General features: G+C 47.9%; 1 long non-coding RNA gene across 1 annotated transcript in view; it reads left to right on the top strand.

Annotated features, from left to right (window-relative positions):
• LOC135057037 (uncharacterized) overlaps nucleotides 1-22,555 on the top strand; it is a 53,642-nt gene that overhangs the window by 14,811 nt on the left and 16,276 nt on the right. The window contains exons 2-3 of the long non-coding RNA XR_010244120.1: nucleotides 15,149-15,192; nucleotides 21,666-21,698. This is a non-coding gene — a long non-coding RNA (uncharacterized LOC135057037). The remainder of the gene's footprint in view (nucleotides 1-15,148; nucleotides 15,193-21,665; nucleotides 21,699-22,555) is intronic.

The raw sequence follows: 22,555 nt of genomic DNA, 5'->3' as shown, positions 1-22,555 counted from the left end.
GAATGCAGAAGCTCAGGGACGGCGGCGGAGGCCGCGGGAGACGCCATGCCAGATGTATAAGGCGTTACTGTGACTGCGTCCAGAGAGACAGGAGAGGATGCGGGAATGTGCACATCAGGATAACAGATGGGATCCGGTCCTGGAGCGCTGAGCCAGCCTTAGGAGGCATCTGATAGGTAAGAAATGGCGTCCAGATACCCGGATCGTGACAGCACCCCCCCCCCCCCCTTTAGGAGTGGCCCCAGGACACTTCTTTGGCTTTTGAGGAAACTTGGAATGGAATCTCCGGACCAAGGCAGGAGCATGGACATCAGAAGCATTGGTCCATGAACGTTCCTCAGGGCCATAACCCTTCCAGTCAATAAGATACTGAAGTTGACCGTAACGGTGACGTGAGTCCAGGATCTTGGCTACTTCATACTCAACGCCTCGTTGAGTTTGGACTTTCGGAGTTGGAGGAAGTGAGGAATGAAACCGATTCAAAATTAGCGGTTTCAACAGGGAAACATGGAATGTCCTGGGTATTTTTAAGAAGGGAGGCAACTGGAGTCTGTAAGCAACAGGATTGATGACTTGATCAATTTTAAAAGGACCGATGTAGCGAGGTGCAAACTTCATACTGGGAACTCTTAACCTCAAATTCTTCGTGGATAACCATACCCGATCACCCACCTTGAGAGCAGGAACTGCTCGACGCTTCTTATCAGCAAACTTCTTGTACCTGAACGATGCCTTGAGCAGAGCTGATCGTACGCTCTTCCAGATATTGGCAAACTGATGCAAGGTGATATCCACTGCGGGAACAGAAGTTGCTGGAAGCGATTGGAACTCAGGGACTTTAGGGTGGAATCCAAAGTTGGTGAAGAATGGTGTTGAAGAAGATGAAGAATGATACTGGTTGTTATGACAGAACTCGGCCCAGGGAAGTAATTGAACCCAGTCATCTTGAGAGGAGGACACATAGATGCGGAGGAAGGACTCCAAGTCCTGATTCACCCTCTCAGTTTGACCATTGGTCTGAGGATGGTAAGCCGTGGAAAACTTTAGCTTGACTTGGAGGACTTGACATAAACTTCGCCAGAATTTGGCTGTGAATTGAACTCCTCGATCTGAGATAATTTCTTCTGGAAGACCGTGGAGTCGAAAGATCTCTTGTATGAATACTTGAGCCAACTTGGAAGCTGACGGAAGACCGGTGAGAGGAATGAAGTGTGCCATCTTGGTGAACCGGTCAACTACCACCCAGATGGTATTAAACTTGTTGCACATGGGCAAATCTGTAATAAAATCCATCGACAAATGGGTCCATGGTCGACGGGGAACAGATAGTGGAACCAGTTGCCCCGCAGGCGACTGGCGGGATACTTTATGTTGAGCACACTTTGGGCAAGATGCAATAAACTCCAAAACGTCCTTTTTCAGAGTTGGCCACCAATAGGACCTAGAGATAAACTCCAGGGTTTTTTGGATACCTGTATGTCCGGCAAAGCGGGAAGCATGGGCCCAATGCATGAGCTTCTTCCTTAGTGTCGGCTTCACAAAACTTTTCCCTGATAGGGGCGTAGAGTCCATCCCTACCGTGGAGAATGCCAACGGATTAATAATAGGATGCTTGTCTGAAGACTCTGACTCATTTTCTTGCTCCCATGAGCGGGAAAGGGCATCGGCCTTGCGATTCTGAGAGCCCGGACAGAACTGGAGTTTAAAGTCGAACCTGGAAAAGAAAAGAGCCCATCTGGCCTGACGAGGGTTGAGACATTGTGCGCCTTTCAGATATAGAAGGTTCTTGTGGTCTGTAAGGATGGTGATTGAATGAGAAGCTCCCTCCAACAGATATCTCCACTCCTCTAGAGCGAGCTTGATGGCTAGCAACTCCTGGTCGCCAATGGCATAGTTGCGTTCCGCTGGGGAGAACTTCCGTGAGAAGAAACTGCAAGGATGTAAATGGCCATCTTTAGCCCTCTGAGATAACACCGCTCCTACTCCAACGGAGGAGGCATCCACCTCTAAGATGAAAGGAGAGTCGATGTCAGGCTGTTTCAGGACAGGTGCAGAGATGAACCTCTGTTTTAAAAGATTAAAAGCTTGCATGGCTTCTTCAGACCACTTGGACGGGTTAGCACCCTTCTTGGTGAAAGCAGTAATAGGCGCCACAATGGTGGAAAAGTCTCGTATAAACTTTCGGTAATAATTGGCGAACCCTAAGAACCTCTGGACCCCTTTGAGGGTTAAGGGTACCGGCCAATTCTGGATTGCTTGTAGTTTCTCAGGATCCATCTCTAGTCCGGAACCGGACACAATGTACCCTAGAAACGGAATGGACTTGACTTCAAAGACGCATTTCTCTAATTTGCAATAGAGATGGTTGACACGGAGACGGGACAGAACCTCCTTTACCCAAAAACGATGTTCCTCTAAATTGTTGGCAAAAATGAGGATATCATCTAGATAGACCACGACATGACGGTATAGAATGTCTCTGAAGATCTCATTGACGAAATGCTGGAAGACAGCTGGAGCATTGCTCAATCCGAAGGGCATGACGAGGTACTCATAATGTCCGTCACAGGTATTAAATGCGGTCTTCCACTCGTCACCCTCACGGATCCGGATGAGATTGTATGCACCTCTCAAGTCCAGCTTTGTAAAGATGGTAGCTCCGCTAACTCTGTCAAAGAGCTCAGTAATCAGGGGTAAAGGATAGCGGTTCTTGATGGTAATGTCGTTCAAACCTCTGTAGTCGATGCACGGCCGCAGACCACCATCTTTCTTTTTTACAAAAAAGAAGCCTGCGCCGGCTGGAAAAGAAGAAGGTCGAATGAACCCCTTTGCTAGGTTCTCTTTAATGTATTCCTCCATAGAATGCGTCTCGGGCAGAGACAACGGATAAGTTCGGCCTCGAGGTGGAACCTTCCCTGGAACGAGATCAATCGGGCAGTCCCATTCTCTATGAGGAGGAAGGATATCAGCAGAAGCCTTACTGAACACATCCGTGAAATCTTGATATGGAGGAGGTGGAACATCAGACGACCTGGGGGAGGAAGAACAGACAGGCAACACTTTAAACAAACATGTCTCAGCACAGGAGGAACCCCATGCCAGGATTTGCGTAGTCGTCCAATCAATTGTAGGATTGTGAAGACGGAGCCATGGAAGGCCCAGGACCACAGGATGTGTGGCTCTTGGAATCACTAAAAGTGAAATAAGTTCGGAATGAAGAACTCCCACTCTCAGACGAACTGGTAGAGTCCTTAGAGCAATAACTGTATCAAAAATTTTACTGCCATCCACGGCAGTTAAGGAAAAGGAGGAAGGAAGTCTCTCGGTGAGTAGGGACCACCGTTTAACATAGGCTTCGGTAATAAAGTTCCCAGCTGCTCCGGAATCCAGGAGGGCAATGACGTTCTGATAACGTTGAGCAACTTGAAGCGAGACTGGGAGATTACAATCTTGAGGAGATGGAGAGGAGATCATTACTCCTAGCCGGCCCTCTCCTTGGCGAGCTAGGATTTGGAGTTTCCCGGACGTTTGGGACAGGCATTAATAGTGTGAGACGGAGCTTCACAATACAGACAGAGAGACTCAGAGAGACGTCTTCGGCGCTCAGCAGGAGTTAAACGGGAACGGCCAATTTGCATGGGTTCATCTTTAGTTGGTGACAGTTGGCGAGGAGGAGGAGCAGAAGATTTTGGAGCAGATGATCTTCCACGCTCAGTTGCTCTCTCTCTGAAACGTAAGTCAACTTTCGTACAAAGTGAGATTAGCTCATCTAACTTGGAGGGTAAGTCTCTGGTAGCTAACTCATCTTTAATACGCTCGGATAAACCATGCCAGAATGCAGCATACAGGGCCTCGTCGTTCCATGCCAGTTCAGATGCCAGGATCTGGAACTGTATAAGATATTGTCCTACAGTACGTGATCCCTGGCGTAAACGGAGAATCTCAGACGAAGCTGAAGTTACCCGGCCTGGCTCGTCGAAGATGCGCCTGAATGTTGACACGAATGCAGTGTAAGAAGATAGCAGGGTGTCGGACCTCTCCCATAACGGTGATGCCCAGTCAAGGGCTGAGCCACTGAGAAGAGAGATGATGTAGGCAATTTTTGTACGGTCACTGGGAAAATTGCCAGGTTGTAGCTCAAACTGAATCTCACACTGGTTGAGAAATCCCCTGCAGAATCTTGGAGATCCGTCAAATTTTGCTGGCGTTGGAAGATGAAGACGTGGAGCAGAAACGGGTAAGGTGGGTGGGGTTATAGTTGGAGTCACTGTGGTTGAAGCCCCAGATGCGCCTGATCCACGGAGAGTTGTCTGAATCCCATCCAGCCGAGTAGAGAGATCCTGGAGACAGCGGATGATGTGGCCCTGTGCAGCCTCCTGATGTTCAAGTCGGGCTGCCAGTTCTTGCATCGGCCTGGCCGCTTGATCCTGGTCTCCGGCTGGATTCATCTGGTCAGTGCTTACTGTCACAACTGAGGGCCTGAGCTGACGGAAGGCAGCCTCAGTTGTAGGGGCTGAGATGTACCGAAACCTGGGAGGTTGTATCAGACCCCTGGACATGTAAGTAACATGAAGAGAAACCGCCCGAAGGCGTGACCACGACAACTTGAGTAAAAGTCAATGATATTTATTTATGACAAACTCCATGCATCACAGTAGCAGTAAAAAGAAACATAAAAATCAGCAGAGAAATAATAATACAGTTCCTGGGTACTACAGGGTGGCAGGGGCCACAGAGCTCTGGTGGTATGAGACAGTTCTTATTATCTGCAAGTTGGAAAGTCCTTACCAGGCTCAACTGTAGCAATGAGGAAAGCCCAGGGTCGTACCAGCTGGTGTTCCAGGGAAAGCTGGACTGCTGTAGATAAAATGCTGCTGTGGGTACTGGTTAGAACCAGACAGGTGTTGGCACGGAGTGGATACTGGCTGGAACCAGTTAAATAATAAATAAAGCTTGAGAGCGATGCAATATAGATGAAATGTAGAATTTGAGAGCGGAGAAATAATAATACCGGTGGAGAGTGGTAAACTGCAGAAAGGACACCGGCCCTTTAAGAGAAGCTGTACACTGCTGGAAGCAGGTGATGTTGTAGCTGGAAACAGGTGAGTCCAGAATGGATCGGAGAGTCAGGCTACACCGCAGATGGAATGCTGGTGCGGGTCTCTATAGCAGAAGTCTGGATACAGGAGCTGGAACCTGGAAGACAATCACAGGAGAGAGACAAACTGGAACTAGGTTTGACAACCAAAGCACTGACGCCTTCCTTGCTCAGGCACAACCTATTTATACCTGCAGCAAGGAAGGCATTGGCTAGGCAATTATGCAAATTAATAATACTGACAACGGATTGGTAGGAATGATCAGCTGACAGAATCCAAGATGGCTGCGCCCATGCAGACACTTGGAGAGAAGTTTGGATTGTAATCCATGTGGTCTGGAAAACAGTAATGGCGGCGCCGGCCACCGGAGACGCCAGGCTGACAGATGCACATCCGACCACGCGGACACAGCGGAGGCCGCGGCTGACGTAATCGCCACTCTGAATGCAGAAGCTCAGGGACGGCGGCGGAGGCCGCGGGAGACGCCATGCCAGATGTATAAGGCGTTACTGTGACTGCGTCCAGAGAGACAGGAGAGGATGCGGGAATGTGCACATCAGGATAACAGATGGGATCCGGTCCTGGAGCGCTGAGCCAGCCTTAGGAGGCATCTGATAGGTAAGAAATGGCGTCCAGATACCCGGATCGTGACAAATGGTAACATTTCGGTGTTGGTTAGGAAAAGATCGCTCGCTCCTGCGTATAGTTATGTACAAAAGTAGTTTATAGACATTTACTGTATTTGCTGTTCATTATCCATGCGGCAGGAATCCTGAGGATACCTCCCACCTGAGCAGTTGGAGAAAGACACATTCCACCTGTTCAAACCCACCTATGACCTTTTGTTATAATGCAGAGACACATTCCAGTGTCCAATGAACAATGAGATTATAGGGACCATTGTATTGTGACTGTATGCTGTGTATATAAAGACCACCATGGCTGGGCCAGTCACTCACTCTCACTGAAAGGCTTTCTCATTGAATGCTGAGGGCTGGATCCAGGACGCACTTGCGAATCATCCCCACGTATGTATTATTCTCTGTAGCCATTTTGTTATCCATTGTGTTTGCCATTTGTTCTCATTCTGTTAGCTCGTGTTTGCGATCGCTTCGCTATTGTTCATATTAATCTTTGTTATTCTGTTTAGATTTCTATGTTAGTTTGTAGTGTATAACCTGTACTGTTTTTCCCCTTTTTACTCCAAAGCATCCACGAAGGTGTTAGAGCCGGAGTGGTTTTTAAAACCAAACAAGGTCTTGCGTATTCACTAGTTACTACAAAGGGTTTTCTTAGCATCTCAATCGCTCAAACAGCTTACACATTATCAAGCTTAATAAGCGTTACATCATTGTAGTATTCGATTACTAAGGTTTATAGTATAAGCATATCCTTACTGTGTGTTGTTAATAAGGTTTACTGTGTATCATTCTGGGAGCGTCTGCGCTGCTCGCGTCTCACTCTCACGGCGCAGCATCCGCTACGCCAATAGCGTAGCGTTACAGTACTCGGGACGCCTATAGCGTGCTCGATACAAAGCGTGAGTCCGTGAGAGTACGTGTCGCTCGTGTGTCGCGCCCACGGCCTAGCGTCTGTTACGCTAAGTGCGTACCCGTACGGTACTCAGTGCGCAAATAGCGTACTTAGTCCGTAACAATAATATAGCTTATGTTTAAAGGTAATATTTGACATTATCAGAGCACAAGCAGCTTCTGCTGATTAAAAAGATATGCGGCATGCCTATGTTCTGTGTGTGACTGCGGCTGTATCTGCATACAAAATGCTTAATTACAGTGTATTCCTGGAAATCACTGTAATGTAGCATTTTATATGCAGATACAGTCACACACAGAATATAGGCATGCTACATATCTTTTTAATCAGCAGAAGCTGCTTGTGCATGCATACCCACATAGTAATGCAATTAAGACGCATTTTAATAAAAAAAAGGCAAAAAGAGCATGATAGAATGTGAGTAAAGTGTGCCCCCCCTATGTGCAGCTAAGTGACCCCTGTGTGACTTTATAAATAAAAGATAATAATAATGAATACACTGTTCTTTCCTGACAGCCGAAAAACGCTCGGTCAGCGCAATTTACCCTATATATTATGACACATACAATAATGGTTATTATTAGTTTAGCAATCCGGGAAAATTATTCTAATTGTGAACTTACTTATTGTGAAACCCTATGTATAGTAACTTTAAATATAACTTGGGCAATAGCTACAATAAAACCAACAATTAAAAAGGTAATTACAAATTAGAATTAAACATTACATAAGAAAAAATTACATTCTCCGTTCATATATAAACACCCTACATCCTGAGCTAAGAACGACTGCAGTCAGTGCCACTGGCAGACGTATTTTACTGAGGACTTATAGGTACATTACATCCACCTCTCTCACTCTCTGTCTGTCACTCTCTCTATCACTCTACTTTCCTATTACCCTGGTCCCTCTGTCACTCTCTCTATCACTCTACTTTCCTATTACCCTGGTCCCTCTGTCACTCTCTCTATCACTCTACTTTCCTCTTACCCCGGTCCCTCTGTCACTCTCTAAATCACTCTACTTTCCTCTTACCCTGGTCCTTCTGTCACTCTCTCTATCACTCTACTTTCCTATTACCCCGGTCTCTCTGTCACTCTACTTTCCTCTTACCCTGGTCCCTCTACTTTCCTATTACCCCGGTCCCTCTGTCACTCTCTCTATCACTCTACTTTCCTCTTACCCCGGTCTCTCTGTCACTCTACTTTCCTCTTACCCTGGTCCCTCTGTCACTCTCTCTATCACTCTACTTTCCTCTTACCCTGGTTCCTCTGTCACTCTCTCTATCACTCTACTTTCCTCTTACCCTGGTCCCTCCGTCACTCTCTCTATCACTCTACTTTCCTCTTACCCTGGTTCCTCTGTCACTCTCTCTATCACTCTACTTTCCACTTACCCCGGTCCCCCTGTCACTCTATCACTCTACTTTCCTCTTACCCTGGTTCCTCTGTCACTCTCTCTATCACTCTACTTTCCTCTTACCCTGGTCCCTCCGTCACTTTCTCTATCACTCTACTTTCCTCTTACCCTGGTTCCTCTGTCACTCTCTCTATCACTCTACTTTCCTATTACCCCGGTCCCCCTGTCACTCTCTCTATCACTCTACTTTCCTCTTACCCTGGTCCCTCTGTCACTCTCTCTATCACTCTACTTTCCTCTTACCCCGGTCCCCCTGTCACTCTCTCTATCACTGTACTATCCTCTTACCCCGGTCCCTCTGTCACTCTCTCAATCACTCTACTTTCCTCTTACCCCGGTCCCTCTGTCACTCTCTCTATCACTCTACTTTCCTATTACCCCGGTCCCTCTGTCACTCTCTCTATCACTCTACTTTCCTCTTACCCCGGTCCCTCTGTCACTCTCTCTATCACTCTACTTTCCTCTTACCCCGGTCCCTCTGTCACTCTCTCTATCACTCTACTTTCCTCTTACCCCGGTCCCTCTGTCACTCTCTCTATCACTCTACTTTCCTCTTACCCCGGTCCCTCTGTCACTCTCTCTATCACTCTACTTTCCTCTTACCCCGGTCCCTCTGTCACTCTCTCTATCACTCTACTTTCCTCTTACCCCGGTCCCTCTGTCACTCTCTCTATCACTCTACTTTCCTCTTACCCCGGTCCCTCTGTCACTCTCTCTATCACTCTACTTTCCTATTACCCTGGTCCTTCTGTCACTTTCTCTATCACTCTACTTTCCTCTTACCCTGGTCCCTCTGTCACTCTCTCTATCACTCTACTTTCCTCTTACCCTGGTCCCTCTGTCACTCTCTCTATCACTCTACTTTCCTCTTACCCCGGTCCCCCTGTCACTCTCTCTATCACTCTACTTTCCTCTTACCCCGGTCCCTCTGTCACTCTCTCTATCACTCTACTTTCCTCTTACCCCGGTCCCTCTGTCACTCTCTCTATCACTCTACTTTCCTCTTACCCCGGTCCCTCTGTCACTCTCTCTATCACTCTACTTTCCTCTTACCCTGGTCCCTCTGTCACTCCCTCTATCACTCTACTTTCCTCTTACCCCGGTCCCTCTGTCACTCTCTCTACCACTCTACTTTCCTCTTACCCCGGTCCCTCTGTCACTCTCTTTATCACTCTACTTTCCTCTTACCCTGGTCCGTCTGTCACTCTCTCTATCACTCTACTTTCCTCTTACCCTGGTTCCTCCGTCACTTTCTCTATCACTCTACTTTCCTCTTACCCCGGTCCCCCTGTCACTCTCTCTATCACTCTACTTTCCTCTTACCCTGGTTCCTCTGTCACTCTCTCTATCACTCTACTTTCCTCTTACCCCGGTCCCTCTGTCACTCTCTCTATCACTCTACTTTCCTATTACCCTGGTCCTTCTGTCACTTTCTCTATCACTCTACTTTCCTCTTACCCCGGTCCCTCTGTCACTCTCTCTATCACTCTACTTTCCTCTTACCCCGGTCCCCCTGTCACTCTCTCTATCACTCTACTTTCCTCTTACCCCGGTCCCCCTGTCACTCTCTCTATCACTCTACTTTCCTCTTACCCTGGTCCCTCCGTCACTTTCTCTATCACTCTACTTTCCTCTTACCCTGGTCCCTCTGTCACTCTCTCTATCACTCTACTTTCCTCTTACCCCGGTCCCCCTGTCACTCTCTCTATCACTCTACTTTCCTCTTACCCCGGTCCCTCTGTCACTCTCTCTATCACTCTACTTTCCTATTACCCTGGTCCTTCTGTCACTTTCTCTATCACTCTACTTTCCTCTTACCCTGGTTCCTCTGTCACTCTCTCTATCACTCTACTTTCCTCTTACCCTGGTCCCTCCGTCACTTTCTCTATCACTCTACTTTCCTCTTACCCTGGTTCCTCTGTCACTCTCTCTATCACTCTACTTTCCTCTTACCCCGGTCCCTCTGTCACTCTCTCTACCACTCTACTTTCCTCTTACCCCGGTCCCTCTGTCACTCTCTTTATCACTCTACTTTCCTCTTACCCTGGTCCGTCTGTCACTCTCTCTATCACTCTACTTTCCTCTTACCCTGGTCCCTCCGTCACTCTCTCTATCACTCTACTTTCCTCTTACTCCGGTCCCTCTGTCACTCTCTCTATCACTCTACTTTCCTCTTACCCTGGTCCCTCTGTCACTCTCTCTGTCACTCTACTTTCCTCTTACTCCGGTCCCTCTGTCACTCTCTCTATCACTCTACTTTCCACTTACCCTGGTCCCTCTGTCACTCTCTCTATCACTCTACTTTCCTCTTACCCCGGTCCCTCTGTCACTCTGTCACTCTACTTTCCTCTTACTCCGGTCCCTCTGTCACTCTACCACTCTACTTTCCTCTTACCCCGGTCCCTCTGTCACTCTCTCTATCACTCTACTTTCCTCTTACCCCGGTCCCTCTGTCACTCTCTCTATCACTCTACTTTCCTCTTACTCCGGTCCCTCTGTCACTCTCTTTATCACTCTACTTTCCTCTTATCCCGGTCCCTCTGTCACTCTCTCTATCACTCTACTTTCCTCTTACCCCGGTCCCTCTGTCACTCTCTCTACCACTCTACTTTCCTCTTACCCCGGTCCCTCTGTCACTCTCTCTATCACTCTACTTTCCTCTTACTCCGGTCCCTCTGTCACTCTATCACTCTACTTTCCTCTTACCCTGGTCCTTCTGTCACTCTCTCTATCACTCTACTTTCCTCTTACCCCGGTCCCTCTGTCACTCTCTCTAGCACTCTACTTTCCTCTTACCCTGGTCCTTCTGTCACTCTCTCTATCACTCTACTTTCCTCTTACCCCGGTCCCGCTGTCACTCTCTCTAGCACTCTACTTTCCTCTTACCCTGGTCCCTCTGTCACTCTCTCTATCACTCTACTTTCCTCTTACCCTGGTCCCTCTGTCACTCTACTTTCCTCTTACCCTGGTTCTTCTGTCACTCTCTCTATCACTCTACTTTCCTCTTACTCCGGTCCCTCTGTCACTCTCTCTATCACTCTACTTTCCTCTTACCCTGGTCCTTCTGTCACTCTCTCTATCACTCTACTTTCCTCTTACCCCGGTCCCTCTGTCACTCTCTCTATCACTCTACTTTCCTCTTACCCCGGTCCCTCTGTCACTCTCTCTATCACTCTACTTTCCTCTTACCCCGGTCCCTCTGTCACTCTCTCTATCACTCTACTTTCCTCTTACCCTGGTCCCTCTGTCACTCTCTCTGTCACTCTACTTTCCTCTTACCCTGGTCCTTCTGTCACTCTCTATCACTCTACTTTCCTCTTACCCTGGTCCCTCTGTCACTCTCTCTGTCACTCTACTTTCCTCTTACCCTGGTCCCTCCGTCACTCTCTCTATCACTCTACTTTCCTCTTACTCCGGTCCCTCTGTCACTCTCTCTATCACTCTACTTTCCACTTACCCTGGTCCCTCTGTCACTCTCTCTAGCACTCTACTTTCCTCTTACCCTGGTCCTTCTGTCACTCTCTCTATCACTCTACTTTCCTCTTACCCCGGTCCCGCTGTCACTCTCTCTAGCACTCTACTTTCCTCTTACCCTGGTCCCTCTGTCACTCTCTCTATCACTCTACTTTCCTCTTACCCTGGTCCCTCTGTCACTCTATCACTCTACTTTCCTCTTACCCTGGTCCCTCTGTCACTCTCTCTATCACTCTACTTTCCTCTTACCCTGGTCCCTCTGTCACTCTACTTTCCTCTTACCCTGGTTCTTCTGTCACTCTCTCTATCACTCTACTTTCCTCTTACTCCGGTCCCTCTGTCACTCTCTCTATCACTCTACTTTCCTCTTACCCTGGTCCTTCTGTCACTCTCTCTATCACTCTACTTTCCTCTTACCCCGGTCCCTCTGTCACTCTCTCTACCACTCTACTTTCCTCTTACCCCGGTCCCTCTGTCACTCTCTTTATCACTCTACTTTCCTCTTACCCTGGTCCGTCTGTCACTCTCTCTATCACTCTACTTTCCTCTTACCCTGGTCCCTCCGTCACTCTCTCTATCACTCTACTTTCCTCTTACTCCGGTCCCTCTGTCACTCTCTCTATCACTCTACTTTCCTCTTACCCTGGTCCCTCTGTCACTCTCTCTGTCACTCTACTTTCCTCTTACTCCGGTCCCTCTGTCACTCTCTCTATCACTCTACTTTCCACTTACCCTGGTCCCTCTGTCACTCTCTCTATCACTCTACTTTCCTCTTACCCCGGTCCCTCTGTCACTCTCTCTGTCACTCTACTTTCCTCTTACTCCGGTCCCTCTGTCACTCTACCACTCTACTTTCCTCTTACCCCGGTCCCTCTGTCACTCTCTCTATCACTCTACTTTCCTCTTACCCCGGTCCCTCTGTCACTCTCTCTATCACTCTACTTTCCTCTTACTCCGGTCCCTCTGTCACTCTCTTTATCACTCTACTTTCCTCTTATCCCGGTCCCTCTGTCACTCTCTCTATCACTCTACTTTCCTCTTACCCCGGTCCCTCTGTCACTCTCTCTACCACTCTACTTTCCTCTTACCCCGGTCCCTCTGTCACTCTCTCTATCACTCTACTTTCCTCTTACTCCGGTCCCTCTGTCACTCTATCACTCTACTTTCCTCTTACCCTGGTCCTTCTGTCACTCTCTCTATCACTCTACTTTTCTCTTACCCCGGTCCCTCTGTCACTCTCTCTAGCACTCTACTTTCCTCTTACCCTGGTCCTTCTGTCACTCTCTCTATCACTCTACTTTCCTCTTACCCCGGTCCCGCTGTCACTCTCTCTAGCACTCTACTTTCCTCTTACCCTGGTCCCTCTGTCACTCTCTCTATCACTCTACTTTCCTCTTACCCTGGTCCCTCTGTCACTCTATCACTCTACTTTCCTCTTACCCTGGTTCTTCTGTCACTCTCTCTATCACTCTACTTTCCTCTTACTCCGGTCCCTCTGTCACTCTCTCTATCACTCTACTTTCCTCTTACCCTGGTCCTTCTGTCACTCTCTCTATCACTCTACTTTCCTCTTACCCCGGTCCCTCTGTCACTCTCTCTATCACTCTACTTTCCTCTTACCCCGGTCCCTCTGTCACTCTCTCTATCACTCTACTTTCCTCTTACCCCGGTCCCTCTGTCACTCTCTCTATCACTCTACTTTCCTCTTACCCTGGTCCCTCTGTCACTCTCTCTGTCACTCTACTTTCCTCTTACCCTGGTCCTTCTGTCACTCTCTATCACTCTACTTTCCTCTTACCCTGGTCCCTCTGTCACTCTCTCTGTCACTCTACTTTCCTCTTACCCTGGTCCCTCCGTCACTCTCTCTATCACTCTACTTTCCTCTTACTCCGGTCCCTCTGTCACTCTCTCTATCACTCTACTTTCCACTTACCCTGGTCCCTCTGTCACTCTCTCTAGCACTCTACTTTCCTCTTACCCTGGTCCTTCTGTCACTCTCTCTATCACTCTACTTTCCTCTTACCCCGGTCCCGCTGTCACTCTCTCTAGCACTCTACTTTCCTCTTACCCTGGTCCCTCTGTCACTCTCTCTATCACTCTACTTTCCTCTTACCCTGGTCCCTCTGTCACTCTATCACTCTACTTTCCTCTTACCCTGGTTCTTCTGTCACTCTCTCTATCACTCTACTTTCCTCTTACTCCGGTCCCTCTGTCACTCTCTCTATCACTCTACTTTCCTCTTACCCTGGTCCTTCTGTCACTCTCTCTATCACTCTACTTTCCTCTTACCCCGGTCCCTCTGTCACTCTCTCTATCACTCTACTTTCCTCTTACCCCGGTCCCTCTGTCACTCTCTCTATCACTCTACTTTCCTCTTACCCCGGTCCCTCTGTCACTCTCTCTATCACTCTACTTTCCTCTTACCCTGGTCCCTCTGTCACTCTCTCTGTCACTCTACTTTCCTCTTACCCTGGTCCTTCTGTCACTCTCTATCACTCTACTTTCCTCTTACCCTGGTCCCTCTGTCACTCTCTCTGTCACTCTACTTTCCTCTTACCCTGGTCCCTCCGTCACTCTCTCTATCACTCTACTTTCCTCTTACTCCGGTCCCTCTGTCACTCTCTCTATCACTCTACTTTCCACTTACCCTGGTCCCTCTGTCACTCTCTCTATCACTCTACTTTCCTCTTACCCTGGTCCCTCTGTCACTCTCTCTGTCACTCTACTTTCCTCTTACTCCGGTCCCTCTGTCACTCTCTCTACCACTCTACTTTCCTCTTACCCCGGTCCCTCTGTCACTCTCTCTATCACTCTACTTTCCTCTTACCCCGGTCCCTCTGTCACTCTCTCTATCACTCTACTTTCCTCTTACTCCGGTCCCTCGGTCACTCTCTCTATCACGCTACTTTCCTCTTACCCCGGTCCCTCTGTCACTCTCTCTATCACTCTACTTTCCTCTTACCCCGGTCCCTCTGTCACTCTCTCTATCACTCTACTTTCCTCTTACTCCGGTCCCTCTGTCACTCTCTCTATCACGCTACTTTCCTCTTACCCCGGTCCCTCTGTCACTCTCTCTATCACTCTACTTTCCTCTTACCCTGGTCCCTCCGTCACTCTCTCTATCACTCTACTTTCCTCTTACCCCGGTCCCTCTGTCACTGTCTCTATCACTCTACTTTCCTCTTACCCTGGTTCCTCTGTCACTCTCTCTATCACTCTACTTTCCTCTTACTCCGGTCCCTCTGTCACTCTCTCTATCACGCTACTTTCCTCTTACCCCGGTCCCTCTGTCACTCTCTCTATCACTCTACTTTCCTCTTACCCCGGTCCCTCTGTCACTCTCTCTATCACTCTACTTTCCTCTTACTCCGGTCCCTCTGTCACTCTCTCTATCACGCTACTTTCCTCTTACCCCGGTCCCTCTGTCACTCTCTCTATCACTCTACTTTCCTCTTACCCTGGTCCCTCCGTCACTCTCTCTATCACTCTACTTTCCTCTTACCCCGGTCCCTCTGTCACTGTCTCTTCAATTGTCCTTTTATCTGTATATTTCTCTTTTTCACTGATTACCAAATAACACTCACAGCCTAATTTACTTTCAGCGACGAGGAGAAAATGAAGACGCTGTTTGTGTTGGTGGGCGTAGGTGAGTTCTTGTTACAGTAATCAGTAGTATATTGTAAGGCTCCACAGTGTGTGACCCACTGATGTGGTCTTATTGAATTCTGTAAGAAAGCAACATTGCATCCTCTCACATAAAGGAATGTTAATATGGTGCATTCCATATGTTATACTGCAACGGGTGACAAGTACAATAATGTAAGGTGGAAATGACTTATAATGCACACAATGGACAATGCAGCAGTTGCACATTTCAGGCTATCCACACATGAAAATATCTGCAGGCAGAAAGAATTATCCACATAAGGCCTTTCTGAATTACAAAGCTTTCTCTAGGTCAGGCACGGTTCTCCAGCTGTTGAGAAACTATACATCCCAGCATGCCCTGACACAGCTTTAGCTTTCTCTGACAGGAAAACTGTGTCAGGGCATGCTGGGATATGTAGTTTCACACCAGCTGTAGGGCCGCAGTTTTGACGTGCCTGCTCTAGGTGTTACCACTGGTCAGTTTACTCAAGGAACCAGCAAGGTCTCCATACACTGCAATTTTGCAAACCAATCACGTAGTTTTCTTTTCCTGGCGGAAAATCTGCGCATGTATTGGCTTAAAAAGTATGCCATGTCCATCAGTATTTGGTTACGATTTTGACTAAACATGTTGAGTGATCGGACAAAATTTGCCTACTAGAACTGAGTCATTCGGGCTGGGAGACCCCAGGCCGAACGCAGTTGATCAATGCTGAGTTATGATATTGCCAGCAATATATTCTATTAAAGATTTTTTCATGATATTTTCTAAGTAGCCAATACACTGGATTTTACGTTAATCAGTTTATTTTGTGCCTAAATATTTTTACAAACCACATTTAGGGCGGACGATATGGAAATAATACATTTCTCTGACGTCCTAGTGGATGCTGGGAACTCCGTAAGGACCATGGGGAATAGCGGCTCCGCAGGAGACTGGGCACAAAAGTAAAGCTTTAGGACTACATGGTGTGCACTGGCTCCTCCCCCTATGACCCTCCTCCAAGCCTCAGTTAGATTTTTGTGCCCGGCCGAGAAGGGTGCACACTAGGGGCTCTCCTGAGCTTCTTAGTGAAAGTTTAGTTTTAGGTTTTTTATTTTCAGTGAGACCTGCTGGCAACAGGCTCACTGCATCGAGGGACTAAGGGGAGAAGAAGCGAACCTGCCTGCTTGCAGCCAGCTTGGGATTCTTGGCTACTGGACACCATTAGCTCCAGAGGGACCGAACACAGGCCCAGCCTCGGAGTCCGGTCCCAGAGCCGCGCCGCTGGCCCCCTTACAAAGCCAGAAGCAAGAAGAGGTCTGGAAAATCGGCGGCAGAAGACATCAGTCTTCACCAAGGTAGCGCACAGCACTGCAGCTGTGCGCCATTGCTCCTCATACACACCTCACACTCCGGTCACTGATGGGTGCAGGGCGCTGGGCGCCCTGAGCAGCAATAAAAACACCTTGGCTGGCAAACATACATCACATATAACCCCCAGGGCTATATGGATGTATTTTAACCCCTGCCAGAATCCATAAAAATGCAGGAGAGAAGTCCACGAAAAAGAGGCGGAGCCTATCTCCTCAGCACACTGGCGCCATTTTCTCTCACAGCTCCGTTGGAGGGAAGCTCCCTGGCTCTCCCCTGCAGTTACTACACTACAGAAAGGGGTTAAAAAAGAGAGGGGGCACTAATTAGGCGCAGTATTAATAAAACAGCAGCTATAAGGGGAAAAACACTTCTATAAGGTTATCCCTGTATATATATATATAGCGCTCTGGTGTGTGCTGGCATACTCTCCCTCTGTCTCCCCAAAGGGCTAGTGGGGTCCTGTCCTCTATCAGAGCATTCCCTGTGTGTGTGCTGTGTGTCGGTACGATTGTGTCGACATGTATGAGGAGGAAAATGGTGTGGAGGCGGAGCAATTGCCTGTAATGGAGATGTCACCCCCTAGGGAGTCGACACCTGAGTGGCTGAGCTTATGGAAGGAATTACGTGACAGTGTCAGCTCTTTACAAAAGATTGATGACATGAGACAGCCGGCTACTCAGCCTGTGCCTGTCCAGGTGTCTCAAAAGCCATCAGGGGCTCTAAAACGCCCATTACCTCAGATGGCAGATACAGACGCCGACACGGATACTGACTCCAGTGTTGACGATTAAGAGACGAATGTGACTTCCAGTAGGGCCACAAGTTACATGATTGAGGCTATGGAAAATGTTTTTCATATTTCTGATAATACCAGTACCACTAAAAAGGTATTATGTTGGGTGAGAAAAAACTGCCTGTAGTTTTTCCTGCATCTGAGGAATTAAATGAAGTGTGTGATGATGCGTGGGTTTCCCCCGATAAAAACTGTTAATTCCTAAAAAGTTATTAGCATCATACCCCTTCCCGCCAGAGGATGGGGCATGTTGGGAAACACCCCTTAGGGTGAATAAAGTGCTCACACGTTTGTCTAAACAGGTGGCACTACCGTCCCCGGATACAGCCGCCCTTAAGGAACCTGCTGACAGAAAGCAGGAAAATATCCTAAAATGTATATATACTCACACGGGTGTGATACTGCGACCAGCAATCGCCTAAGCCTGGATGTGCAGTGCTGGGGTGGCTTGGTCGGATTCCCTGACTGACAATATTGATACCCTAGATAGGGACAGTATATTACTGACTATAGAGCATTTAAAAGATGCATTTCTATATATGCGTGATGCACAGAGGTATATTTGCCGACTGGCATCAAGAGTAAGTGCTCTGTCCATTTCTGCCAGAAGAGGGTTATGGACAAGACAGTGGTCAGGTGATGCTGATTCCAAAAGGCATATGGAAGTATCGCCTTATAAAAGGGAGGAGTTATTTGGGGTAGGTCTAACAGACCTGGTGGCCACGGCAACGGCTGGGAAATCCACATTTTTACCCCAGGTAGCCTCTCAACATAAGAAGACGCCGTATTATCAGGCGCAGTCCTTTCGGCCCCATAAGGGCAAGCGGGCAAAAGGCTCCTCATTTCTGCCCCGTGGCAGAGGGAGAGGAAAAAGGCTGCAGCAAACAGCCAGTTCCCAGGAACAGAAGCCCTCTCTCATTTCTGCCAAGTCCTCAGCATGATGCTGGGGCTTTACAAGCGGACTCAGGCACGGTGGGGGCCCGTCTCAAAAATTTCAGCGTGCAGTGGGCTCACTCACAGGTGGACCCCTGGATCCTTCAGGTGGTATCTCAGGGGTACAAATTGGAATTCGAGACGTCTCCCCTTCGCCGTTTCCTAAAGTCTGCTTTACCGACGTCTCCCTCCGACAGGGAGGCGGTATTGGAAGCCATTCACAAGCTGTATTCCCAGCAGGTGATAATCAAGGTACCCCTCCTACAACAGGGAAAGGGGTATTATTCCACGCTGCCGTTTGGTTTGTCCACGGCACCCCGGGTCTTTACCAAAGTAATGGCCGAAATGATGATACTCCTTCGAAGGAAGGGAATTTTAGTTATCCCTTACTTGGACGATCTCCTGATAAGGGCAAGATCCAGGGAACAGTTGGTAGTCGGGGTAGCACTATCTCAAGTAGTGTTGCGGCAGCACGGTTGGATTCTCAATATTCCAAAATCGCAGCTGATCCCGACGACACGTCTTCTATTCCTAGGGATGATCCTGGACACAGTCCAGAAAAAGGTGTTTCTCCCGGAGGAGAAAGCCAGGGAGTTATCCGAACTAGTCAGAAACCTCCTAAAACCAGGCCAAGTGTCAGTGCATCAGTGCACAAGGGTCCTGGGAAAAATGGTGGCTTCCTACGAAGCAATTCCATTTGGCAGATTCCACGCAAGAACTTTCCAGTGGGACCTGCTGGACAAATGGTCCGGATTGCATCTTCAGATGCATCAGCAGATAACCCTGTCACCAAAGACAAGGGTGTCTCTCCTGTGGTGGTTGCAGAGTGCTCATCTTCTAGAGGGTCGCAGATTCGGCATTCAGGACTGGGTCCTGGTGACCACGGATGCCAGCCTGCGAGGCTGGGGAGCAGTCACACAGGAAAGAAATTTCCAGGGCTTGTGGTCAAGCCTGGAGACATCACTTCACATAAATATCTTGGAGCTAAGGGCCATTTACAATGCCCTAAGCCAAGCAAGACCTCTGTTTCAAGGTCAGCCGGTGCTGATCCAGTCGGACAACATCACGGCAGTCGCCCACGTAAACAGACAGGGCGGCACAAGAAGCAGGAGGGCAATGGCAGAAGCTGCAAGGATTTTTCGCTGGGCGGAAAATTATGTGATAGCATTGTCAGCAGTGTTCATTCCGGGAGTGGACAACTGGGAAGCAGACTTCCTCAGCAGGCACGACCTCCACCCGGGAGAGTGGGGACTTCACCCAGAAGTCTTTCACATGATTGTAAACCGTTGGGAAAAACCAAAGGTGGACATGATGGCGTCCCGCCTAAACAAAAAATTGGACAGGTATTGCGCAAGGTCAAGGGACCCTCAGGCAATAGCTGTGGACGCTCTGGTAACACCGTGGGTGTACCAGTCAGTGTAGGTGTTCCCTCCTCTTCCTCTCATACCAAAAGTACTGAGAATTATAAGACGGAGGGGAGTAAGAACTATACTCGTGGTTCCGGATTGGCCAAGAAGGTCTTGGTACCCGGAATTTCAAGAGATGCTCACGGAGGACCCGTGGCCTCTACCTCTAAGAAGGGACCTGCTCCAGCAAGGACCCTGTCTATTCCAAGACTTACCGCGGCTGCGTTTGACGGCAGGACGGTTGAACGCCGGATCCTGAAGGAAAAAGGCATTCCGGATGAATTCATCCCTACCCTGATCAAAGCCAGGAAGGATGTAACCGCAAAGCATTATCACCGCATTTGGCGAAAATATGTTGCGCAGTGCGAGGCCAGTAAGGCCCCGATGGAGGAATTTTAACTAGGTCGATTCCTGCATTTCCTGCAAACAGGAGTGTCTATGGGCCTAAAATTGGGGTCCATTAAGGTTCAAATTTCGGCCCTGTTAATTTTCTTCCAGAAAGAACTAGCTTCAGTTCCTGAAGTTCAGACGTTTGTAAAAGGGGTACTGCATATACAGCCTCCTTTTGTGCCTCCAGTGGCACCTTGGGATCTCAATGTAGTTTTGGGGTTCCTAAAGTCACATTGGTTTGAACCACTTGAATCTGTGGAGTTAAAATATCTCACATGGAAAGTGGTCATGCTGTTGGCCCTGGCCTCGGCCAGGCGCGTGTCAGAATTGGCGGCTTTATCCTGTAAAAGCCCTTATCTGAACTTCCATTCAGTCAGGGCGGAATTGAGGACTCGTCCTCATTTTCTCCCTAAGGTGGTTTCAGCGTTTCATCTGAACCAACCTATTGTGGTACCTGCGGCTACTAGTGACTTGGAGGACTCCAAGTTGTTGGACGTAGTCAGGGCCCTGAAAATATATGTTTCCAGGACGGCTGGAGTCAGAAAATCTGACTCGCTGTTTATCATGTATGCACCCAACAAGCTGGGTGCTGCTGCTTCTAAGCTGACTATTGCTCGTTGGATTTGTAATACAATTCAGCTTGCACATTCTGTGGCAGGCCTGCCACAGCCAAAATCTGTAAAAGCCCATTCCACAAGGAAGGTGGGCTCATCTTGGGCGGCTGCCCGAGGGGTCTCGGCTTTACAACTTTGCCGAGCAGCTACTTGGTCAGGGGCAAACACGTTTGCTAAATTCTACAAATTTGATACCCTGGCTGAGGAGGACCTGGAGTTCTCTCATTCGGTGCTGCAGAGTCATCCGCACTCTCCCGCCCGTTTGGGAGCTTTGGTATAATCCCCATGGTCCTTACGGAGTTCCCAGCATCCACTAGGACGTCAGAGAAAATAAGAATTTACTTACCGATAATTCTATTATTCGTAGTCCGTAGTGGATGCTGGGCGCCCATCCCAAGTGCGGTTTGTCTGCAATACTTGTACATAGTTATTGTTAACTAAATCGGGTTATTGTTGTTTTGAGCCATCTATCCAGAGGCTCCTCTGTTATCATGCTGTTAACTGGGTTCAGATCACAAGTTGTACGGTGTGATTGGTGTGGCTGGTATGAGTCTTACCCGGGATTCATAAATCCTTCCTTATTGTGTACGCTCGTCCGGGCACAGTATCCTAACTGAGGCTTGGAGGAGGGTCATAGGGGGAGGAGCCAGTGCACACCAGGTAGTCCTAAAGCTTTACTTTTGTGCCCAGTCTCCTGCGGAGCCGCTATTCCCCATGGTCCTTACGGAGTTCCCAGCATCCACTACGGACTACGAGAAATAGAATTATCGGTAAGTAAATTCTTATTTTTCTCCTTGAGCCTGTGTAAATGTAACCCACATTTTCCAGGATAAAGCCAACACATAATATTATTTCAGTAGGATTGAGACCCATACGTTGTCTTAGTTCCTGCAGATGTGAATTATTACATTTCCATTTATATTGTTTTATTCTGTTTATAGAATATTAACATATTATTATTATTATTTTACCCTTTAGTTCTGTGCTTGGCTTTGGTGGAAGGGAAATCAGGTCTGTAATATTGTCTTTTCTATTATAATATAAATAATGTATTATATTTTACACTAAAAATGTAATGACTGTCCCCTGCGTCTCTTTTCATTTACCCGCAATTTTTTCCAGATGTTGCTAATGTTCAATGTGCCTTTGTATAATATTCTGAAAGTAAGCAGATAATTAATTTATAATTCCCAAACAAACAAGAAAAACATGTTTCTATTTAACAAGTTCATCATGTTGACGTGTCATCTGGGTGGGTCTAATGATTATCGACATGGTCACATGCTGTGCAAGCCGACATGCTGTACTTGGGCAGTCCGATGCTGTTGACATTCTCATGTTGACCTGAATAGTGTCAATAAGTTATACTACAACCATCAGAAAGGGCATGCTACCATTTCTGACGTAGAATGTAGGGATTGAAGGAGGCGCTGGTGATCGGAATGGCATCCCGTGGGTTATAAAAAAAACTGCAGCCTACCTGCTCCTTTCACAGAATTGTGTGAATCACTAGAGATAGCCTTACAGTAATAATTGCACAGATTATACATATACAGGTTGAGTATCCCTTATCCAAAATGCTTGGGACCAGAGGTATTTTGGATATGGGATTTTTCCGTATTTTGGAATAATTGCATACCATAATGAGATATCATGGTGATAGAACCCAAGTCTAAGCTCAGGATGCATTTATGTTGCATATACACCTTGGCCCTCATTCCGAGTCGTTCGCTCGTTCTTTTTCATCGCATCGCAGTGAAATTCCGCTTAGTGCGCATGCGCAATGTTCGCACTGCGACTGCGCCAAGTAATTTTGCTAAGAAGATAGGATTTTTACTCACGGCTTTTTCTTCGCTCCGGCGATCGTA

This window comes from Pseudophryne corroboree, chromosome 3 (genome assembly GCF_028390025.1).
Source record: "Pseudophryne corroboree isolate aPseCor3 chromosome 3, aPseCor3.hap2, whole genome shotgun sequence".
Taxonomy (NCBI): domain Eukaryota; kingdom Metazoa; phylum Chordata; class Amphibia; order Anura; family Myobatrachidae; genus Pseudophryne; species Pseudophryne corroboree.
Note: the sequence above shows the minus strand (reverse complement) of the source record. Positions and strands in the feature narration are given on the sequence as shown.